This window comes from Globicephala melas, chromosome 18 (assembly GCF_963455315.2).
Source record: "Globicephala melas chromosome 18, mGloMel1.2, whole genome shotgun sequence".
NCBI lineage: Eukaryota > Metazoa > Chordata > Mammalia > Artiodactyla > Delphinidae > Globicephala > Globicephala melas.
In genome coordinates, this window is record NC_083331.1 from 52,553,374 (window position 1) to 52,576,627 (window position 23,254).

Here is a 23,254-nt window from a genome sequence, read left to right on the forward strand (position 1 = left end):
ATTGGCTTCAAAACAGACAAGAAAGGAAGAGAAACACTTCCATTATAGCCCACATCAGATGAATTTATTGGGATCAATCAACCATTTTAAATTTTCACAGAATTAACAACCATTTCTCTTTAAAAAAAAAAAAATCAGAAGTCCAAACCAACAACCAATATGCTTTTAGTTTATTTCACAGCTAAATCTTGACTTTGGTTTAAAAAACACAACGTAAAAAATTCTCTGATACTGGAAATATTCAGTATTTCCCCACCCACCCCAAAACTAGATAAATTCTGCATTCTTGTACATTTCTTTCTGATTTTATGCTTAGATTACTTTTTTCTTTTGGCCTTTCAAAAGCACCTGAAACCTTATACCTATGCTGTAATGAGAAAGAAAAAAATGCATTTGTTTAATTGGAAATATTTAGGGGTGAGCAGAAAAATTTGCATTCCTGCTGACAATTTCTGTACTGAGTTTGGTCTAGTGGAATTGGAAGTCTCTGAGATATTAAACCCTGGAAAGAAGGATTTGTAATGGAAAGGCTGAAAGAACTGAATTATAGCCAGTAGCACCACTTGAATACTTTAAGCATACTCAAATGTGCTGTGTTATCATAAGAGCTTTAAAAAAAAAAAAAACACGCAGAAATGATGGAGGTTATGGAACAGACATTAGACATCGCCGGAGAAGCAGCTTCACCTCTGGGTCATTTGAGGTGGCCAGCCTAACCACAAAGGAACATCTGCAGTGCTATTCAGGGAGCTAAGAGAGATGCCACACTCATTTAGACTCCTGAGATCGTTAAATCTGACGATGACTTTGGTTAACTCCTCACAGGCATCTCACTCCAGACACCTGTCCTGCGTGTATTTGATGTCTAGACTGGGGAGAATCAATTGAGTTTCTCTTCTTTTCAAATAGAAGACACACATTGAAAGGTCTTTGTGTTTATTTGCAAGAAATACAATTCTCCTATAATATATCCCAGAGTTGTCCTCCCTTTCAGCAGAAATATCTTTCCAAGTCCACCTCTCTCAGTGGCCCCTCTGAGCTGGGAAATGTGATGATCTGCTCACAGGAAAACACAAGGACATTCCTGAATTTCTCACTTTCCTACACATACCCCAGCTGAACACAGGGTCCCGCAGGAAGGATCTATCCCAAACTTGTGTGTGCCCGTAGTGCTGGGGAATCAGTTCCTACATCTGGCAAGATGAAAATAGTCTTTGACTCCAATAATTCCTGTGTAAGAATAATTAGACAAGTCCTATTTTCTGAAAGGTGCTCTCATTCTTTTGGCCCTTCGAATTCCTCAAATCCAATCCCTTATCTATCTTAATCACCTTTCCTACAAGTTCTTTCTCACCTTGATTGATTTCATGACTATTGTAGCTTTAGCTTCCTTTTGTATCCAAGACCACAGACTTCTGAAGTCAGCTTGATTTCCTGGGCTCCAAGCACATGGTGCAATTCTACCCATTAATTGCCATTAATCTTATGACCACTGATACCCTTCCTCTTTCCCAAAACTTAGTCCAAACTCTCAATAGCTATTAGAATTGAATTTTCTGGGGCCTGAACTCCTGCCCCCACACACACCCAAATCCTTCCCATTTCTGATTCCTTGCCTGAATCCCTCTCTCTTCCATTCCATGGACTAACACATCTTCTCATTTCTCATGGATTTCTAGAATCTGGGGGACTGAAGTTGCAGATAATTTTCCATGCTCTTTACTTCAATTCTGAACTCCAAAGTTACAAAAGTAACACAATGAAGTACTAAAGTATTAAAGTATTTCCTTCATCATTCAGGTAAATTTCCACAGTCAGTTGGTGTGAAATGATTAAAGTTGTAACCAGGAGCAGACTCCAGGCCATATCCTGCCTGCCTGGGAAACCTTTTTAATGTAACAACTTCAGAGCACTCTGCCCCTGGAGGCATCTTTCTTACACCTTTAGACCATAAAGAACACCACTGATAGAAATGCCTTCCTAGAAGACAGCTGGAAAATAGAGGAAGTTTTATAAGAGATAACCTCGGCCATGGGGGTCAAATAATCTAGAATCTACCTAAATAAAAAAAGTCAAGCCACTCCCTTCTTAATATATGTTATTTATTTCTATATATTCATGTTTTTCACTATGGAATAGACAGCAACTAGACAGGAACCCTGACCTCAAAGAGTGGACCCCTCATGGCTGTCTGACTGATTTGACTAGCTCTTTTCATTCTTTATCTTTTTCACTGGTCATATCAGGAGCAGCTGTGAAACCAATTTGTGATTGTAGCTACTTAGCGCTAATCTCTTCATTCAATTATGTACAGTCTCTTGTCCTATCAGTACTTCCAAGTTAAGCTTTTTTTTTTTACTCTTTTTATGCTTTACCAAAATAAATTGCTCATTTTGAGGCCATTTTAGCATCACAAAAGACACTTTCGTGACCCTCCTTAAAGCTGTCAATATGTACACAGCAAACCAAATGTATCCTGTTGATACTGAACTTCATATACTGCTCTGAATATAAAATGATGTAATAGGGTTTCAGATAGGTTTGCAAGGTCATCTTTCATTGGAGGACATTGGTTAGCCTTTAAACCAAACCAAACAAATCACAACAGCAATACGAACACTTTGTGAGTAGAAAATACAGTAACTCTTACACACTCTGTAGATGATCTGAATCAAATTTCTCACACAAGCAACCTTTCCTTAACCTTTGAGCCGTATTACCTTTCCCCACTCTTACCTCCCCCCAATGTCAGTCAGTATGATTTACAAAAATACACTCATTTTTAGTACTAGCCTAGAGAGTGAGGGTGATAAAAAATGCATATGATGCATTTTAAACTCAAAATATGAGATTTTTAATTGCCTACCCTAAGAATTTCCTGTGATGTAGTTCTGTCTCTAATAGAAAGTATTTTACAAACATTAAAATTTCTAAATAATAACTCTTTAAAAAGAGAGAGAAGAGATACTTCCTTCTCATGCAATAGCATGAGAAGGGTTCCATGGCAATAGCACATTCAGGCTAATGAAGATGGGGCACATTCAGGCTAATGAAGATGGGGACTACTGTTTATTAAAAGCCTTAAAACTTGCAGCACCGAAGGTTCGCCATTGTGGTCTTATTTATCTTCACACAACCCTAGTAAGTAGATATTAATATCCTCCTTTTCTAGATGAAGAAACAGAGTTTAAAAAAATGAGAGTAGATTAAAATTAGTCTTAAATTAGACCTTATTAGTAACATTTTCTTCTTCTCTTTCTCTTCTCTTTATGTCACCATTCCCTCCTTAAAACACACACACACACACACACACACACACACACACCTCACAACACAGTGTTAAAGAGCTTATGTTATCCACATACCTACAAAAAAGGCAAGTTAACATTAAAAAATCACTTCATTGTGCCAAAACTGTGAACCAAAGGCAAACTTATGGAAGGATCTAGAAATTAGTGTATTCTGAACTAACTTGAAAATCCTCACTCTAGACTGAAAATCAGATTTCCAGTGATGAACTTCACATATGCACTTCTTGGGTGGAATACAGGGAACAGAATAGCAATACAAAGTCTTCCTCTGTTCCACATAGATCAAAGCAACGCTTTCCCTGCCTCATAATTCCCATGAAGTTTAAACTCACCCACCTCGGACTTAATATCTTTTTCTTTTCCCACAGTGAGGACATGATGCCAGTGAGATGACCCAGGCAGAGGTTCAAGGCCTTGGTACACTTGTGCCTCAGGCCTTTCACTAAGAAAATTGAGTGTGAGAACTTTATCTCCAATAGCTTCTGCCTATTGTGACATCTCTCCTGGGTCTCTTCGCCCCTAAATTCTTCACTTCTTCTCAGAATTTAGCTGAAGAGCACTTTTCCCCCACCTGTTTTTATCTCAATGTCTGTCTCTCACTGCTAGTATTTATTGCATATCACTGTAAGTCTTTATTGAATGTAATCTGTTTGGGGATATAGTTGGCATGAAAGATGCTTCACCAAATGAAGTTGTAAAGTATTATACATAAATACTTAATTCCTGGATTTATTTATTATCATCATTACTTATTTACACACAGGACACCTTTGAAAGAAATAAATCTGGTCGGTTACTCTCCCAAATTTTATCAGAATATTCTTTTATCAAAATGTCTCCCAAATGGTATCAAAGTCTCTTATAAGATATAAATTAATGCTAATATATAGTAATTATTAATATTCTTCACACACTATAATTTACAAAACCTTGTGCACATATAGCATTAGTTATTTTATAATTTAATCTCTCAGCTATCCAGTGCTAGGAGAGTTTTTGTCTCCATATGACAGGTCAGGAAAGTGAGACTCTGGAAGTTTGAATGATAACCCAAAGGTCAGATGAATAATGAGTTTCAGAGCTGGCTTCAAACTCAGGTCTCCTGCATTAGGTCCTAAGTGTTTTTCTCTCCCACAGCTGCCTATAGCATCAGCAGGATGAAGGGAAACCAAGCAAGGGTCAGGTTGAGAAACAAAATGAGCTCCATTGTCTCCTTTGTGAGGCTTTCATAAGAGTCTACGGTTTGGTGTGGATATATGTGTCACATGCTGCTACATTAATTCAACTTGATATTTAATTTGGGGTTATTGGAGACTGAGTTTAAATTTGAAGTCCCCAAACAGAATTAATTTTTATTTGCAACAGTAGGCATTCTGGAAAGGATCATTGCAATTAGCTCTAATTAATGTAATTTTTCTCTGGGTGCCCAAGAAACGCTAGCGATGCCTGGGCTACAATGATGCCATGAAGTAGAAAGACCCCAGGAAGTATAGGATTGGGATCCTGATCAGAGAGAGGTGCACCAGCTAAGGGGACACAGATCTGTGTGGAATACAGAAATGGTGTTATTGGTTCATATGAGTGGATACGCACATTTGGAAGTCTGATGGGCCTTGGTATTACAATCAATTACATTCATTTCATCCCATACATCCTCACTCTCCCAATTGTGGATACAGAGAAACAGAGGCAGAAACTCTATGCAGTAATACTTTCCATGGCTAAACAGGGACATAAATTTTAGAGGATCCTTAGAAGCACTTCATTGGAATGGTAAACTCATAGCCTCTTGCAACTTCCTTTCTCTGGTGTGTGTACACCTCTCCTTGTTTACGAGAGTTTTCAACATGGCAAATTACTTTTCCATCCATTTTTTTGGAAGTATTCTAGATTTTACCATCTTTTTCAGGAAGATCCCTACCTTTCATTCAGGGATTCCTACACTAAATCCAGTCTCACATGCTCACTCAGGGAATAGGAAAAGGAATGTGAGTTATACATTCCTGTGGGAAGTCTGCTGAACAAACCAAAAGAGAGAATTTCAAAATAATGTTTGCTCCTGTTGCTGGGAGTTATGCAAACAATCTTTGCTTATATAGTACTTTTCAATATAATTGATATTACAATGAAACTCCAGCTCTAGAATCCCTTCCTAAAGGAGCATTTAACTGCAAAACCCAAAGGCTGTGGACATGCTATTCCATAAGAGGAATAAATTAACTACCAAATCTTACACTGGCAGTCCACGGAGTACATTAAGTCACCACAAAATACACTGCCTGGGAAATTTGACTCAGTTCATAATAAAATAAATTGTCACCTCGAACTGAAAAATAATTACTCTTGAACTAAGTATAACAGACCAGATACATCCATTTTGGACAAGAAAAACAAAGAAAAAGGAAGAGTAGAAAATGTAATTTCTAAGTTTACCTAAAAACCATCAGAAATGAAAGAAATAAACAGAAAAGAAGGAATGTAATAAATCATTTATACAAGCAAACAATGTAAATGTCTTCCATGTTTTCTATTCACATCATTGATTTTAGCTGTGTAATTGAAGAGAAGTTAAGAAACACATAGATTGAAAATTGGGTACCAAAATAACTAACTTATTCTTTATGTCAAGTGGGTAAAAATTAAGCTATTATGGTGAGACCTATAATATGTTAATCTACAAGTCATTAATAGAGTTAGTAGTAATTTAATTTACCGTATTTATTTATATCCCAAAAAGAATGGATTATAATAATTACCAGGATTTGTGGTGATTTACAACAAAGGTTATTTAGACAAATATAATAAAATGGAAAAGTAGGAAGTCAAGATTTGAGATAGCAGACAAGTTATGCTAACTGTGAAAACTATAACATTATTACAAATCAATATACAAATTTGGCTCTGAGTGTCCACTGAACGATGAAAGAAAGGAAATATGACAAGACGTTTCATGTTCATTATCTCAAAGAGGGAACACCAATTTCTTCGAAGTTACAATGTAGTTCTGGGCACTAAATCTTTTTTTTCTTTTTAACATCTTTATGGGAGTATAATTACTTTACATTGTTGTGTTAGTTGCTGCTGTATAACAAAGTGAATCAGCTATATGTACACATATATCCCCATATCTCCTCCCTCTTTTTTTTTTTAACATCCTTATTGGGGTATAATTGCTTTACAATGGTGTGTTAGTTTCTGCTTTATAACAAAGTGAATCAGTTATACATATACATATGTCCCCATATCTCTTCCCTCTTGCGTCTCCCTCCCTCCCACCCTCCCTATCCCACCCCTCTAGGTGGTCACAAAGCACCAAGCTGATCTCCCTGTGCTATGCAGCTGCTTCCCACTAGCTATCTATTTTACATTTGGTAGTGTATATATGTCCACGCCACTCTCTCATTTCATCTCAGCTTACCCTTCCCCCTCCTTGTGTCCTCAAGTCCATTCTCTACGTCTGCGTCTTTATTCCTGTCCTGCCCCTAGGTTCTTCAGAACCATAAATCTTTAAATAATATTCTCAAGTAGACTTACACAGAGTACTCTGAGTAAAGTAATGGACAAAAATCCTCAATAACAACAAAACACAATTTGTTGTTGTTGTCTGTTTGTTTAGAATTGCAGAAGTTTTCTTTTTCAGATTGCTTTTATTTGTAATAAATCTCAAAGCCCATGTACTAAATAAATGTAAAATGTATTAAAGGCAGTTTAGTAGGACTACAGTAATATAGCCCATAGCTTTCTGGTAACCTAACTTGGTCTAAGATTAGGAAAAGCATGTTCCTGAGACTGCCTTCTTTAAATATCATGTCTCTTCAGTCAAGTTTAGCATAAGATCCAAAAAGCTTATTATTGGAGTTTATAGTACCCCAAAATGGGGTCAAGACTTTTTTAAAGAATATATTTTATAAAGTACAATTCTCAAAATCAAAAAGGAAACTTCATTGAGCCATGCCATCTGTCTGCAATCCCCATTTCTGAGCTTTCTCATTGTCAATAGCAGCTAAATTGTTCAAACGTTGATTCTACACAGCCAAAATGGTTTGACCATTTTATCTCCATTAACTGGCTAATATCTAATAGCTAGTATCTGTGTTGATTAAAGTAGCTTGACCTACTACAGTAATAAATCTGATTTGGGTTTACTCAAGCAAACTGAACTGAAAATAACTGTGTGAATTCAACTAATTTGAACACATTTTAAGTTTAATCAAACAGCCAGTACGCAATCAATAAATCTGTAAATATGGTCAAATTTGATCCTTTGTGTCAAATCTGGCTTAAACTGTACTCTGAAAGAAAGGCCAGTAGATCTCTGTGGTAAAACCAATTTTGATGCCCCACCTAGATCCCCTTTCCTGGGATAATACACTCTCTCCAAGAGATCAATTAGTTAACAGCAAATTGTTTGCATCAGACTTCTCCCATCCTGGAAAGGAGAGAGATGCATTCTAACCAGGATTAACACACACGTAGAGGTTTGCCTTTCTTGTCCACAGGTTCTCAACCAGTCCCACTACCCAAGGGCTCACATTATGTCTGACTCATGGAATTCTGCGTGAAGTCACTCCAGATCAAGAGACCCCACTTTATGGCCAAGAAGGTGTGGCAGTGGGCATATATATCTATATCTATATACAGATATAAATATAGATACATATATATGGGATACACAGTTCTACCACTTTCTATACCATCAAAAAGCTCCTGTGCAGATAGAGTGATGAAACAGCCTCTTAAAGATATAGCCAAGACACCAGCTTGAACCACTTTAATTAACATTTTGAAGTTGTAAACATCCTTGGAATGATAGGTGCTATTCTGCATGATTTGATAAATTCCTTAAAGCAAGGTCCCTCGCGTGGGTTGTGTCTCCACTAAACAGAATATGTAGATCCAGGTATCAAGCAGTAGAAATGTAGGAGTAGCCCCGCTCACCAACACTTCCAGTGATTCACCTAAAGAACCTGTGCTTCCCATTTCCATATGTTTACAGTCTCTGAATCTAGGTATCCTGATTGCAATATAGTGGACAGGCCTACCCAAAAGACATAGGAAAACTAACTGCAACCAAATTCAAAGCAATGGCTGCTACAGGTCACACTGAGCTCCTTATGCCAGTAGTCCAACAGGTACCAAAAAGAGCTATCCTAATCTAATGATCAGGAAAATCAACGCTGATCATTATGAGGAATTAGAACTACCATCTAATAATAAGGACATAAATGAATATGTCTGATACCTCTGCTGGGGCACTTCCTGGCACATTCATGCCATTTGTAGCAAGTACAGTAACCCCAGGTTCAAAAAGGCATGGTAACCAGAGACTTAGACTCCTCGGAGATGACAGCTGCCAGATTTTTTTTTTTCCAAAATATATTAGATTTGGTTTATATTGTAGAGCACACATAACAGGGCAAAGTGCTGCACACACAACTACAAATCATTTTTGGGAAAAAAGCTGTAAAAAAAATAATAAAACTGCAACTGCTTTAGTTATGCAGCCCCAACTTGAGGAATCCACACTGGAAAAGGAGTTCTGGCCCCTGAGAGGGGCTTCTTGATGGTGGCTGCCCCCCAGCTTTCTGCAGCCTCTTCTGTAAGACCAGCCCCCTGGGATGGTAGCAGCCTGGGGACTGGGAGGGCGTCTGCTCTCAGCAGGCCTGGGTCTTGGCCCTGGCTGGCAAGAGGACATTCCTAATGAACCCAGATCAGCAAAACCTTGCAGCCTTCAAGGATCTGAGCGGGTGGAAACTGCCAAAGACTTCACTTATTTTTTCCCTTCCTTCCCCAGCTCTCATGCCCCTGAGGCAGAGGAGGCACCAACCCAGTCTGCAGGCCTGAGCTCTGGCCTTGGATGCATGCTGCAGGCGGACAGAGGGGACGGGCAGCTTCCTATGGGGACCGACATAGGGAGAAGGCGCAAGGAGGGCCGATGGAGAAGAAAGGAAAGGGAAAGGAAAAAGCCAGGAGACCAAAGGAAAAAATGAAAACTCAGAACAAAAGAAAACAAAAACCCTACCACACACCACAACAATTTTCCATAGCCCACACACTAGAGTCAGAAGGACACCAGTCCCTCTAGCTTGAAACCTAGAGGCAAGACACCTAGATCAGTCAGAGTGCTAGCTGGGGGTGAGGGGTGTCAGAAACAGGTGGTAGAGGAGGGAGATGATGAGTATCAATTAGGACACTGGTGCCAGTTGCAGTAGCGGGAGCTGTAGTTTATCCCACCAACCCTCCTCTTAAGTTTCCCTAAGAACTGTGATCATGGGATCTGTATTATCAGAGTGAATTTAATGTGAGAAGCAAGTGGACCTGAGCAATGCAAGGGGTAGACTGTGCTGAATGCTGTTTTAATGCCCCACCCAAATCCCCTTAACCAGACCAGGGCACTCAGGTCCCAGGTGTTGTAAGTGTTGGCTGCCAAAGGGTTCACAGCTATGCCCTTAGCAGCAAGATTGCCCTCTGCTCACAGGAACTGCCTCACCAGGAAAGGTCTGCACCATCTCTGCCACCCTCCATCCCGATACAACCCACGACTTATGACCACTTGAAAGCACAATGCTAAATACTGCCACCCTTGCCTCCAAGGAGGACAGCTCCATAGCCCACTTCCTGTGGATGAGATGAAGGCTAGACTTTACCCAAGACCATACCATTGCTCAGCCCTTTTCTCTTTCCCTATATTGCTTCACTCTCAACCTCACAGATTTTTCTGAAAAACACTGCCTCAGTAAATCATGTGCCATGACTGAAACCATCCTGTTGAAGGCTCTGATTTTAAAGAAGCAGAACGAAGAAAATCTCAAAATTATTGTTTATAAGAATCAACAGGAGAGAGTATCTTAAATGCACATTCTTTGGCCCTGCCTCCAGAGAAGTAAATTTAATAGGTGTACGGTGAGCCCAGGGTACGGCATTTTTCACAAGGACTGAATTTGGATTCAATACCGTTGTCTGCTAAACACTCTTTGAAATGCACAGGGCTAGACCATCAGCACACACCATCCACAAAGGAAAGCTAGAAGCATCGCTGACACAGCAATATTTTCCATCCCTGCACGTGAGAATAACTTTCTCTATAGTTACTCTCAGGACTTTAATGTTCCAGCATACAACAAACCCCTAACCTCAACTTTGTGATATGGCTGTCATTCTACTCATGTTTACAACTTCAAAATGTTAATAAAACATGATAAGTGCAGAAGTCAAAATAAAGTAGAAGTAAAGTAGAAGAGGTGGCATTTTAAGTAATGGACTGCACATTCTTAATTTAAATCATATATATTTATTCACTCACTTGGTAACTGGATACTAACCAAATGAATTTGTAATATACTCCAGTCTAGTTTTATTAGGATTTGTACTGTATGTGTAATGTGAAAACAAAGAAAATATATTGCTACATCAACTTATATTATTCATGCATATAAAGTTCTGTGTATCTGCTCCTGCCATTGAGAAGATGCATTAGGAAGTCGATTACAATAACAAGAAAAGGTTATTTGAGTCAAATCAAAACAATAAATGGCTAGAGAAAAATTGTAAAATATTTGTTTTACATTTTCCTCCGGTGACACATAACACATTATCTCTTTCTCTAAGTGATTATGAACATTTCTACTCTGTCGTACAGCATAAAGTGGAGATTTTTTTAAAATCATTTATGTCTGGAAAGTCACACAAGCCTCCTTGTACTTCAGAGAAAGTATATTTTGGATCACCTCAGTTGTTAAAAACTCACAGCTTTTATTTGTAGTTATACTTAGATGAAAATATAGAAGCTGTTTTAACCAACCTCTAATTAACTAATCTATCAGGTTCACCACACTTTCCATCCTCTCTATAAAATATACCAGTGGTTGCTGGGAGTATATAGAACAATCTCAGAAAGTTTGACTTCTCTCTGCTATGCCCGTCTGTTTCTTTTCCTCCAGGTACGTAGTACAATTCATCAAGAGTCAGTTGTGTTAAACTAGTGGTTACCAGTGGGGAGAGGGAAGGGGGCAGGGTCAAGGTAGGAGTAGGGGATTAAGAAGTACAAACTACTGGGTATAAAATAAATAAGCTTCAAGGATATATTGTACAGCACAGCAAATATAGCCAATATTTTATAATAACTATAAATGGAATATAAACTTTAAAAATTGTGACTCATTATGTTGTACACCTGAAACATATAATATTGTACATCAGCTATACCTCAATTAAAAAAATAAAAATAAACATTACACAGAGTTGAAACCACCTTCTCTCTCTAGAATAAACCCCCTTCTCACTTTCCTGATGTTGAAACGTATCACTCGCCTCCATTTTTTGTGTATATAAAACAGTCCTATAGAGAGTACTATTTTATGTTTTGAACTTTTTGCATACATGACACCATGCTATTCTTACTCTTTTGTGACGTTTTTATTCTATATTATAGTTTCATGATTTATCCATGTTAATACATACATATGTATTAATGTATATGGCTTATTTCAACAGCATTCCATTATATCCTAATTTATTTATCCATACATTTGTCTGTAGATATGTAAATAATTTGCAAATGACAGCTGTTAAAAACAATGCTGTAACAGCCCTGCACACGCATTCCAACATTTCAACATCAGGAAAGTGTATTCTAGAGAAAGAAGGGGGCTTCAACTCTGTGTAATGTTTATTTACTGAATAAAAAAGATCGGTACACTGTTGATGGGAATGTAAATTGGTGCAGCCACTGTGGAAAACAATATGGAGGTGCCTCAGAAAACTAAAAATAGAACTACCATGTGATTCAGCAATTTCACTCCTAGGTATATATCTGGAAAAGAACAAAAACACTAATTCAAAAACATGCACCCCAGGGACTACCCTGGTGGCGCAGTGGTTAAGAATCTGCCTGCCAAAGCAGGGGACACAGATTCGAGCCCTGGTCCAGAAAGATCCCACATGCTGCGGAGCAACTAAGCCCACGAGCCACAACCACTGAGCCCGCATGCCGCAACTACTGAAGCCCATACACCTAGAGCCCGTGCTCTGCAAGAGAAGCCACTGCAATGAGAAAGCCATGCACTGCAACAAAGAGTAACCCCAGCTCACCACAACTAGAGAAAGCCCATGTGCAGCAACAAAGACCCAACGCAGCCAAAAAATAAACTAAAGAAAAATGCACTCCAATGTTCATAGGAGCACCACTTACAATAGCCAAGATATGAAAGCAATGCAAATGCTGATCAACAGGCACATGGATAAAGAGGATGTGGTACTTATATACAATGGAATATTACTCAGCCATAAAAAAGAATGAAATAATGTCATTTGCAGCAATGTGGATGGACCTAGAGAATATTATGCTTACTGAAATAAGACAGAGAAAGACAAATAATGTATAATATGACTTGTACATATAATCTAAACAGTAATACAAATGAATGTATATGTAAAACAGAAGCAGACTCACAGATATAGAAAACAAACTAGTGGTTGTCAAAGGGGAGAGGGAAGGGGTTGGGGCAAATTAGGGGTATGAGATTAAGAGATACAAACTGCTATGTATAAAGTAGATAAGAAACAAGGATATACTGTAGAGTGCAGAGAAGTATAGCTATTATGTTCCAATAACTTTTAATGGAGTATAATCTATAGAAAAAGACTGAATCACTAATATAATATTGTAAATCAGCTATCCTTCAACAAAAAAAGAGGTAATGATGAGACAGCACTTTATAAAGTGGGATGTGCCATATGAATTCCAATTACTATTACAAATATTAACGTTTTTATCCCATGAAGCAAGAAACAGATTACAGAGGATTTTCAGAAATGTTGCTTTAGGCTTACTTATAACAACTGGAGAATACTTTCTTTTGGTAAAAAGATTCCAAAGAACTATTCTTAAACACACTTTCATAGCAATCATTGACTTCAACGATCTAAGAATACTAACAAATACTACATTAGAGGTAGAACATTAAGGATTAAATGTTCACAAAAATATTTTCAAGATTTTAGTGCTATATGTTATAGTTCTGACTTTTAAATAGGGGCAATCTACCTGTATTTTAGGTTACACCAACTCAAACTTATTCTGGAATCTGAATGTATGAATTTAATACCAGTTTTTATTAAATGTAGAAAAATAGAAAACAGGAAAATCTTCTTATTTTGGTAGTGCTCATTATATTTGGAGTCCTTATTACATATCAAAATTTATACTTGGCTAATTTATTTTTTAAAAATAGTATATAATAAAATATCAGTGAGGGGGACCTTCAAAATGGCAGAGGAGTAAGACATGGAGATCATCTTCCTCCCCATAAAAAAATCAAAAATACATCTAAAAGTGGAACAACTCTGAGAGAACACTTACTGAACGCTGGCAGAAGACCTCAGATTTCCCAAAAGGCAAGAAATTCCCCACGTATCTGGGTAGGGCAAAAGAAAAAAGAAAAAACAGAGACAAAAGAATAGGGACGTGACCTGCACCTCTGTGAGGGAGGAAATGTTTCCACACACTAGGAAGCCCCTTCACTGGCAGAGATGGGGGATGGCGGGGGGTGGGGGGAAGCTTCAGAGCCACGGAGGAGAGCGCAGCAACAGGGGTGCAGAGGGCAAAGCGGAGAGATTCCCACATGGAAGATCAGTGCTGACCACACTCAGCAGCCTGAGAAGCTTGTCTGCTCACCCGCCAGGGCAAGTGAGGGCTGTGAGCCAAGGCTTGGGCTTCTGATCCCAGGGAGAGGACTAAGGTTGGCTGCATGAACACAGCCTGAAGGGGGCTAGTGCACCACAGCTGGCCAGGAGGGAGTCCAGGAAAAAGTCTGGAGCTGCCTAAAAGCAAGAGACAATTGTTTGGGGGTGTGTGAGGAGAGGGGATTCAGGGCACCGCTAAAATGAGCTTCAGAGATGGGCACAAGCCGTGGCTATCAGTGCAGACACCAGAGACAGGCATGAGATACTAAGGTTGCTACTGCAGCCACCAAGGAGCCTGTGTGCGTGCACAGGTCACTATCCACACCTCCCCTCCCGGGAGCCTGTGCAGCCCGCCACTGCCAAGGTCCCGTGATCCAGGGACAACTTCCCCGGGAGATCACACGGTGACCCTCAGGCTTTTGCAACGTGATGCTGGCCTCTGGCACCGCAGGCTTGCCCCACATTCCGTATCCCTCTCTCCCCCCAGCCTAAGTGAGCCAGAGCCCCCTAATCAGTTGCTCCTTTAACCCTGTCCTGTCTGGGCGAAGAACAGATGCCCTCCGGTGACCTACACGCAGAGGTGGGGCCAAATCCAAAGCTGAGCCCCTGGGAGCTGTGAGAACAAAGAAGAGAAAGGGAAATCTCTCCCAGCAGCCTCAGGAGCAGCAGATTAAATCTCCACAATCAACTTGATGTACCTGCATCTGTGGAATACCTGAACAGACAACGAATCATCCCAAAGTCAAGGCAGTGGACTTTGGGAGCAACTGTAGACTTGGGGTTTGCTTTCTGCATGTAATTTGTTTCTGGTTTTATGTTTACCTTACTTTAGTATTTAGAGTTTATTATCATCGGTAGCTTTGTTTATTGATTTGGTTGCTCTCTTCCTTAGTTTTTTTTTAAATATATATATATATATTTTTCCTTTTTCTCTTTTTGTGGGTGTGTATGTCTATGCTTCTTTGTGTGATATCTGTATAGCTTTGCTTTTCCCAATTGTCCTAGGGTTCTGTCTGTCCATTTTTTTGTTTTTTGTTTTAATATAGATTTTAGCACTTGTTATCATTGGTGGATTTGTTTTTTGGTTTTGTTGCTCTCTTCTTACTTTCTTTTTTTATTACTTTTTTATTTTTAATAACTTTTTAAATTTTTTTATTTTAATACCTTTATTTATTTTATTTTATTTCTCTTCTTTCTTCTTTTTCTCCCTTTTCTTCTGAACTGTGTAGCTGTCACGGACTTGGTGTTCTGGGCGGCTCTCAGGTCTGAGCCTCTGATGTGAGAGAGCCGAGCTCAGGACATTGGTCCACCAGAGACCTCCTGGCCCCACATAATATCAAACAGTGAAAGCTCTCCCAGAGAGCTCAGTCTCAACACTAAGACCCAGCTCCACTCAGTGACCATCAAGCTACAGTGCTGGACATCCTATGCCAAACAACTAGCAAGACAGGAACACAACCCCACCCATTAGCAGACAGCTGCCTAAAATCATAGTAAGTGCACAGCCACCCCAAACCACATCACTGGACACTATCCTGCCGACCAGAAAGAAAACATCCAGCCTCATCCACCAGAACACAGGCACCAGTCTCCCCACCACCACCACCAGAAAGCCTACACAATCCACTGAACCAACCTTACTCACTGGGGACAGACACCAAAAACAACGGGAACTATGAACCTGCAGCCTGTCAAAAGGAGACCCCAAACATAGTAAGTTAAGCAAAATGAGAAGAAAGAATAATACACAGCAGATGAAGGAGCAAGGTAAAAACCCACCAGACCAAACAAATGAAGAGGAAATAGGCAGTCTACCTGAAAAAGAATTCAGAGTAATGATAGTAAAGATGATCCAAAATCTTGGAAATAGAATGGAGAAAATACAAGAAACGTTTAACAAGCACCTAGAAGAACTAAAGAGCAAACAAACAGTGATGAACAACAAAATAAATGAAATTTAAAATTCTCTAGAAGGGATCAATAGCAGAATAACTGAGGCAGAAGAACGGATAAGTGACCTGAAAGATAAAATAGTGGAAATAACTACTGCAGAGCAGAATAAAGAAAAAAGAATGAAAAGAATTGAGGACAGTCTCAGAGACCTATGGGACAACATTAAACGTACCTACATTCGAATTATAGGGGTCCCAGAAGAAGAAGAGAAAAAGAAAGGGACTGAGAAAATATTTGAAGAGATTATAGTTGAAAACTTCCTTAACATGGGAAAGGAAATAGTCAATCAAGGCCAGGAAGTGCAGACAGTCCCATACAGGAGAAACACACCAAGACACATATTGATCAAACGATCACAAATTAAATACAAAGGAAAAATATTAAAAGCAGCAAGGGAAAAGCAACAAATAACATACAAGGGAATCCCCATAAGGTTAACAGCTGAACTTTCAGCAGAAACTCTGCAAGCCAGAAGGGAGTGGCAGGACATAGTTAAAGCGATGAAAGGGAAAAACCTACAACCAAGATTACTCTACTCAGCAAGGATCTCATTCAGAATTGATGGAGAAATTAAAACCTTTACAGCCAAGCAAAAGCTAAGAGGATTCTGCACCACCAAACCAGCTTTACAACAAATGCTAAAGGAACTTCTCTAGGCAGGAAACACAAGAGAACGGAAAGACCTACAATAACAAACCCAAAACAATTGAGAAAATGGTAATAGGAACATATATATCGATAACTACCTTAAATGCAAATGGATTAAATGCTCCAACCAAAAGACATAGACTGGCTGAATGGATACAAAAACAAGACCCGTATATATGCTGTCTACAAGAAACCCACTTCAGACCTAGGGACACATACAGACTGAAAGTGAGGATATGGAAAAAGATATTCCATGCAAATGGAAATCAAAAGAAAACTGGAGTAGCAATTCTCATATCAGAAAAAATAGACTTTAAAATAAAGACTACTACAAGAGACAAAGATGGACACTACATAATGATCAAGGAATCGATCCAAGAAGAAGATAGAACAATTGTAAATATTTATGCACCCAACAGAGGAGCACTTCAATACATAAGGCAAATGCTAACAGCCATAAAAGGGCAAATCGACAGTAACACAATCATAGTAGGGGACGTTAACACCCCACTTTCACCAATGGACAGACCATCCAAAATGAAAATAAATAAGGAAACATAAGCTTTAAATGATACATTAAACAAGATGGACTTAATTGATACTTATAGCACATTCCATCCAAAAACAACAGAATACACTTTCTTCTCAAGTGCCCACGGAACATTCTGCAGGATAGATCGTACCTTGGGTCACAAATCAAGCCTTGGTAAATTTAAGAAAATTGAAATCATATCAAGTATCTTTTCCGACCACAACCCTATGATACTAGATATCAATTACAGGAAAAAAACTGTAAAAAATACAAACACATGGAGGCTAAACAATACACTACCAAATAACCAAGAGATCACTGAAGAAATCAAAGAGGAAATCAAAAGGCACCTAGAAACAAATGACAATGAAAACACGACAACCCAAAACCTATGGTATGCAGCAAAAGCAGTTCTAAGTGCGAAGTTTATAGGAATACGATCCTACCTCAGGAAACAAGAAACATCTCAAATAAACAACCTAACCTTACACCTAAAGCAATTAGAAAAAGAAGAAAAAAAAAACTCCAAAGTTAGCAGAAGGAAAGAAATCATAAAGATCAGATCAGAAATACATGAAGAAGAAATGGAGGAAACGATAGCAAAGATCACTAAAACTAAAAGCTGCTTCTTTGGGAAGATAAACAAAATTGATAAACCATTAGCCAGACTCATCAAGAAAAAAAGGCAGAAGACTCAAATCAATAGAACTAGAAATGAAAAAGGAGAAGTAACAACTGACACTGCAGAAATACAAAGGATCATGAGAGGTTACTACAAGCAACTATATGCCAATAACATGAACAACCTGGAAGAAATGGACAAATTCTTAGAAATGCACAACCTTCTGAGACTGAACCAGGAAGAAATAGAAAATATAAACAGACCAATCACAAGCACTGATATCGAAACTGTGATTTAAAAACTTCCAAAAAAGGAAAGCCCAGGACCAGATGGCTTCACAGGTGAATTCTATCAATTCACCTGTGAAGAGCTAACACCTATCCTTTGCAAACTCTTCCAAAATATAGCAGAGGGAGGAACACTCCCAAAGTCATTCTACGAGGACACCATCACCCTGATACCAAATCCAGACAATGATGTCACAAAGAAAGAAAACTACAGACCAGTATCACTGCTGAACATAGATGCAAAAATCCTCAACAAAATACTAGCAAACAGAATCCAACAGCACATTAAAAGGATCACACACCATGATCAAGTGGGGTTTATTCCAGGAATGCAAGGATTCTTCAATATATGCAAATCAATCAATGTGATACACCATATTAACAAACTGAAGGAGAAAAACCATATGATCATCTCAAGAGATGCAGAAAAAGCTTTTGAAAAAATTCAACACCCATTTATGATAAAAACCCTCCAGAAAGTAGGTATAGAGGGAACTTACCCCAACATAATAAAGGCTATAGGTTGTGACAAACCCACAGCCAACATCATTCTCAATGGTGAAAAACTGAAACCATTTCCACTAAGATCAGGAGCAAGACAAGGTTGCCCACTCTCGCCACTCTTATTCAACATAGTTTTGGAAGTTTTAGCCACAGCAATCAGAGAAGAAAAAGAAATAAAAGGAATCTAAATCAGAAAACAAGAAGTAAAATTGTCACTGTTTGCAGATGACACGATACTATACATAGAGAATCCTAAAGATGCTACCAGAAAACTACTAGAGCTAATCAATGAATTTGGTAAAGTAGCAGGATACAAAGTTAATGCACAGATATCTCTTGCATCTCTATACACTAATGATGAAAAATCTGAAAGAAAAATTAAGGAAACACTCCCATTTACCATTGAAACAAAGAGAATAAAATACCTAGGAATAAACCTACCTATGGAGACAAAAGACCAGTATGCAGAAAACTATAAGACACTGATGAAAGAAATTATAAATGATACAAACAGATGGAGAGATATACCATGTTCTTGGATTGGAAGAATCAATATTGTGAAAATGACTATACTACCCAAAGCAATCTACAGATTCAATGCAATCCCTATCAAACTATCAATGGCATTTTTCACAGAACTAGAACAAAAAATTTCACAGTTTGCATGGAAACACAGAAGACACCAAATAGCCAAAGCAATCTTGAGAAAGAAAATCAGAGCTGGAAGAATCAGGCTCCTGGACTTCAGACTATACTACAAAGCTACAGTAATCAAGACAGTATGGTACTGGAACAAAAACAGAAATATAGATCAATGGGACAGGATATAAAGCCCAGAGATAAACCCATGCACATAGGTCACCTTATTTTTGATAAAGCAGGCAATAATACACAATGGAGAAAAGACAGCCTCTTCAGTAAGTTATGCTGGGAAAACGGGACAGCTACATGTAAATGAATGAAATTAGAACACTCCCTAACACCATACACAAAAATAAACTCAAAATGGATTAAAGACCTAAATGTAAGGCCAGACACTGTCAAACTCTTAGTGGAAAACATAGGCAAAACACTCTATGACATAAATCACAGCAAGATCCTTTTTGACCCACCTCCTAGAGAAATGGAAATAAAAGCAAAAATAAACAAATGGGACCTAATGAAACTTAAAAGCTTCTGCACAGCAAAGGAAACCATAAACAAGATGAAAAGACAATCCTCAGAATGGGAGAAAATATTTGCAAATGAAGCAACTGACAAAGCATTAATCTCCAAAATATACAAGCAGCTCATGCAGCTCAATATCAAGAAAACAAACAACCCAATCCAAAAATGGGCAGAAGACCTACAAAGAAGATATACAGATTGCCAACAAACACATGAAAGGATGCTCAACATCACTAATCATTAGAGAAATGCAAATCAAAACTACAATGAGGTATCCCCTCACACCGGTCAGAATGGCCATCATCAAAAAATCTACAAACAATAAATGCTGGAAAGGGTGTGGAGAAACGGGAACCCTCTTGCACTGTTGGTGGGAATGTAAATTGATACAGCCATTATGGAGAACAGTATGGAGTGTCCTTAAAAAACTAAATATAGAATTACCATACGACCCAGCAATCTCACTACTGGACATATACCCTGAGAAAACCATAATTCAAAAAGAGTTATGTACCACAATGTTGATTGCAGCTCTATTTACAATAGCCAGGACATGGAAGCAACCTAAGTGTCCATTGACAGATGAATGGATAAAGAAGATGTAGCACATATATACAATGGAATATTACTTTAGCCACAAAAAGAAATGAAGTTGAGTTATTTGTAGTGAGGTAGATGGACATAGAAACTGTCATACAGAGTGAAGTAAGTCAGAAAGAGAAAAACAAATACCATATGCTGACACATATATATGGAATCTAAAAAGAAAAAAATAAAGGTTCTGAAGAACTTAGGGGCAGGACAGGAATAAAGACAGAGAGGTAGAGAATGGACTTGAGGACATGGGGACGGGGAAGGGTAAGCTGGGACGAAGTGAGTGAGTGGCATGGACATATATACACTACCAAATGTAAAATAGGTAGCTAGTGGGAAGCAGCCGCATAGCACAGGGAGATCAGCTTGGTGCTTTGTGACCACCTAGAGGGGTGGGATAGGGAGGGTGGGAGGGAGACGCAAGAGGGAAGGGATATGGGGATATATGTATACATATAGCTGATTGACTTTGTTATAAAGTAGAAACTAATACACCATTGTAAAGCAATTATACTTCAACAAAGATGTTTTAAAAATAAAATAAAATAAAGTAAATAAAAAATAAAATATTGGATGCTAAGTTTGAGTGATTACTATAAATTATAAATTAATGTGTTTCCACCGATGAGGTATTAGTATATGAATCCAACGGAATAAAGCTCTAGTGGTTGAATGTAAGGTATCTTTGGCAGGTAGGTGGGCAGATTATTTTTAGAACTTTCTTCTTCTGTTTTGACCTAATATAAAATCTACCCTTCTAAAGCATTTAAGAGTTTTAAATTCCTGAAGTGAGGCTATTCAGAAAAAGAAGATAACTTCGGACTCTGGCTTCACGACATTTAAATATTTAAAGTCAACTTCATAACATACTCCACATTTTAACAAATTACTTGGTGAACTAAAATGTGGTATTGCTTCATTGCTTTATTCTATAAATATTTAGCTCTTGATGACATTCTTGACTACTTTGCCAACTAGCATTCTTCCATATTCAGTAAAATAGCAAAACAAAACAATTTTTTTCAGATATCCATTCTCTTCTGAGTGGCCGTTTAATCAAGATAGAGCTCCCAATCCTCAGCCCTGAGGTGAGTTCTGCTTAGTCCAAGCCTATTTTGGTACCACTTTTCCTGTGTCAGTGATTCACTGAAGGCTAGGGATATGACAAATTTCTGGCCAATGAGCTAGTAGGAGAAGCCTGACGATGGGGTGGGGGGAAGGGATGAGGGGGTCAGAACTTTAACAAAAATAGACACAGAAAGGAATAAAGGAATGAAACCCTTTTCTTCTGCAGGATGTTGCACGTCTGGTGTGACGGCCACCCCAGAGCCATCCTGGAAATGAAAGAGCAGAAAGATGTGAAGAACTTGAATCTTGGATGATATCATGAAGCTAATGAATCAAGCAACCCTGGAAGCACCCTACCTTTGAGCTTCTTACAACACGAATACAGAAAACCCTTAGTAGTTAAGCCATTTTGAGTTAGGTTGTCTGTTATTTGCTGCCAATAGCACCCTCACCATTGTTAAGTATAATAATATGACAGGCACGATGTCAAGCCCTACAGGTGTAAAGACAAATAGGTCAAAGTTTTATCTTTAAGTTGCTCTTATTCTAGTGGGGGAGATAGAACCTATGAAAACTTAATTGTATTATGAAATGGTAAGAACAATGATGGAGATGTGGGTGGACACTGTGGGAGAAGTATGGTTAGTGCCTGGCTATGCATAACTTAGTGAATATGTGAAGCCAGCTCGGTTATTTATAAACAGCTTCTTGGAGGTACTAATACTGAGTTAATATTTCAATGCCTTGGGGGTATTGCTCATCTGGTCCTCTTCCAAAAGACTGAAAAATTCAAATTAATTTTAAGTGAAAAGTGCCAAAGAAGATCACTAAGCTATTCCATTCTCTAAATGAAATTACCTGTCCACTCAGCCAGGTCACAAAGGCACATTGTCTCAAAGAATTTAGGTTGGAGAGTACATTTTTGTGACAAAGAGAATAAGATCATTAATAAAATGTAAAAGACTGGTTGTCCAGATAAACATTAATTTGATAATAAGAGATTTGATCTTCCATAGGAGGAACTGAGATAATCACCTTTTCTTCAGAAAAAAATTCTACTACTTTCCAAGCATTTTTCATACAGAGAAATTTACTTGGTCCTTACCTTAATCCTTTAAAGTATCTAAATTCAATCCCATTTTGCAGATGAGGAACTGTGATGTCAAAAAGCAGAGTTATTTGTCAAATGCAGAGTCAGAATTTGAACCCAGGTCTCCAAATGCCAAGGGAAATGCTTGTTCCACCACCCCACTCCAGGATAAACTGCTGACGCTCTCTGAGACTGTCTCTGACAACCTGCTGAAAACGCATGGATGCACACAGGGTAAAGGATCAGAGTGGGGACCACTCACAGGCCAGAGGATTGTCGGCAGATGTCCCATGGCACATGCCAGAGCATTCTGTCAGCCCTTTGAGGCACCAGAGCTTCAGACGACCAAAATGACAGGTTGTACAAAGATCCAGACTCATTACAAATGGCCCTTCTTTTCCTTTTGTTTCGTTCGTTCTGAGCAGCTGGCATCTTTCAGCGAACAGTCGGTATTATTATTTAAGACATAGTACATCATTAAAATAAAGCTCGGAGCTAATAATTATGTCTTGTTCAGGTGTTTTATGACTAAAGATTCTGACTTTCCCCCAAGGTCTCCGACTCACTCTTTTCCAAATTGCTTCTCTAAGGGCATTTGTTACATTGTGGACGTGTCCCCAACAATTAAATAGCAGTTTAATCCTCCCCCTCTAGATCTTTCTTTTGAGGTAGTGTCCCGGAGCCTACGCTACTTCCACTTTCAAGATGGTATTGATGGAGTTCTCAGTTGGCAGGGCGAGTGTGACTGCACACAGAGGTTCATCAAAGTGGAAAGCCCAGCTCCCAGCCTCCGTG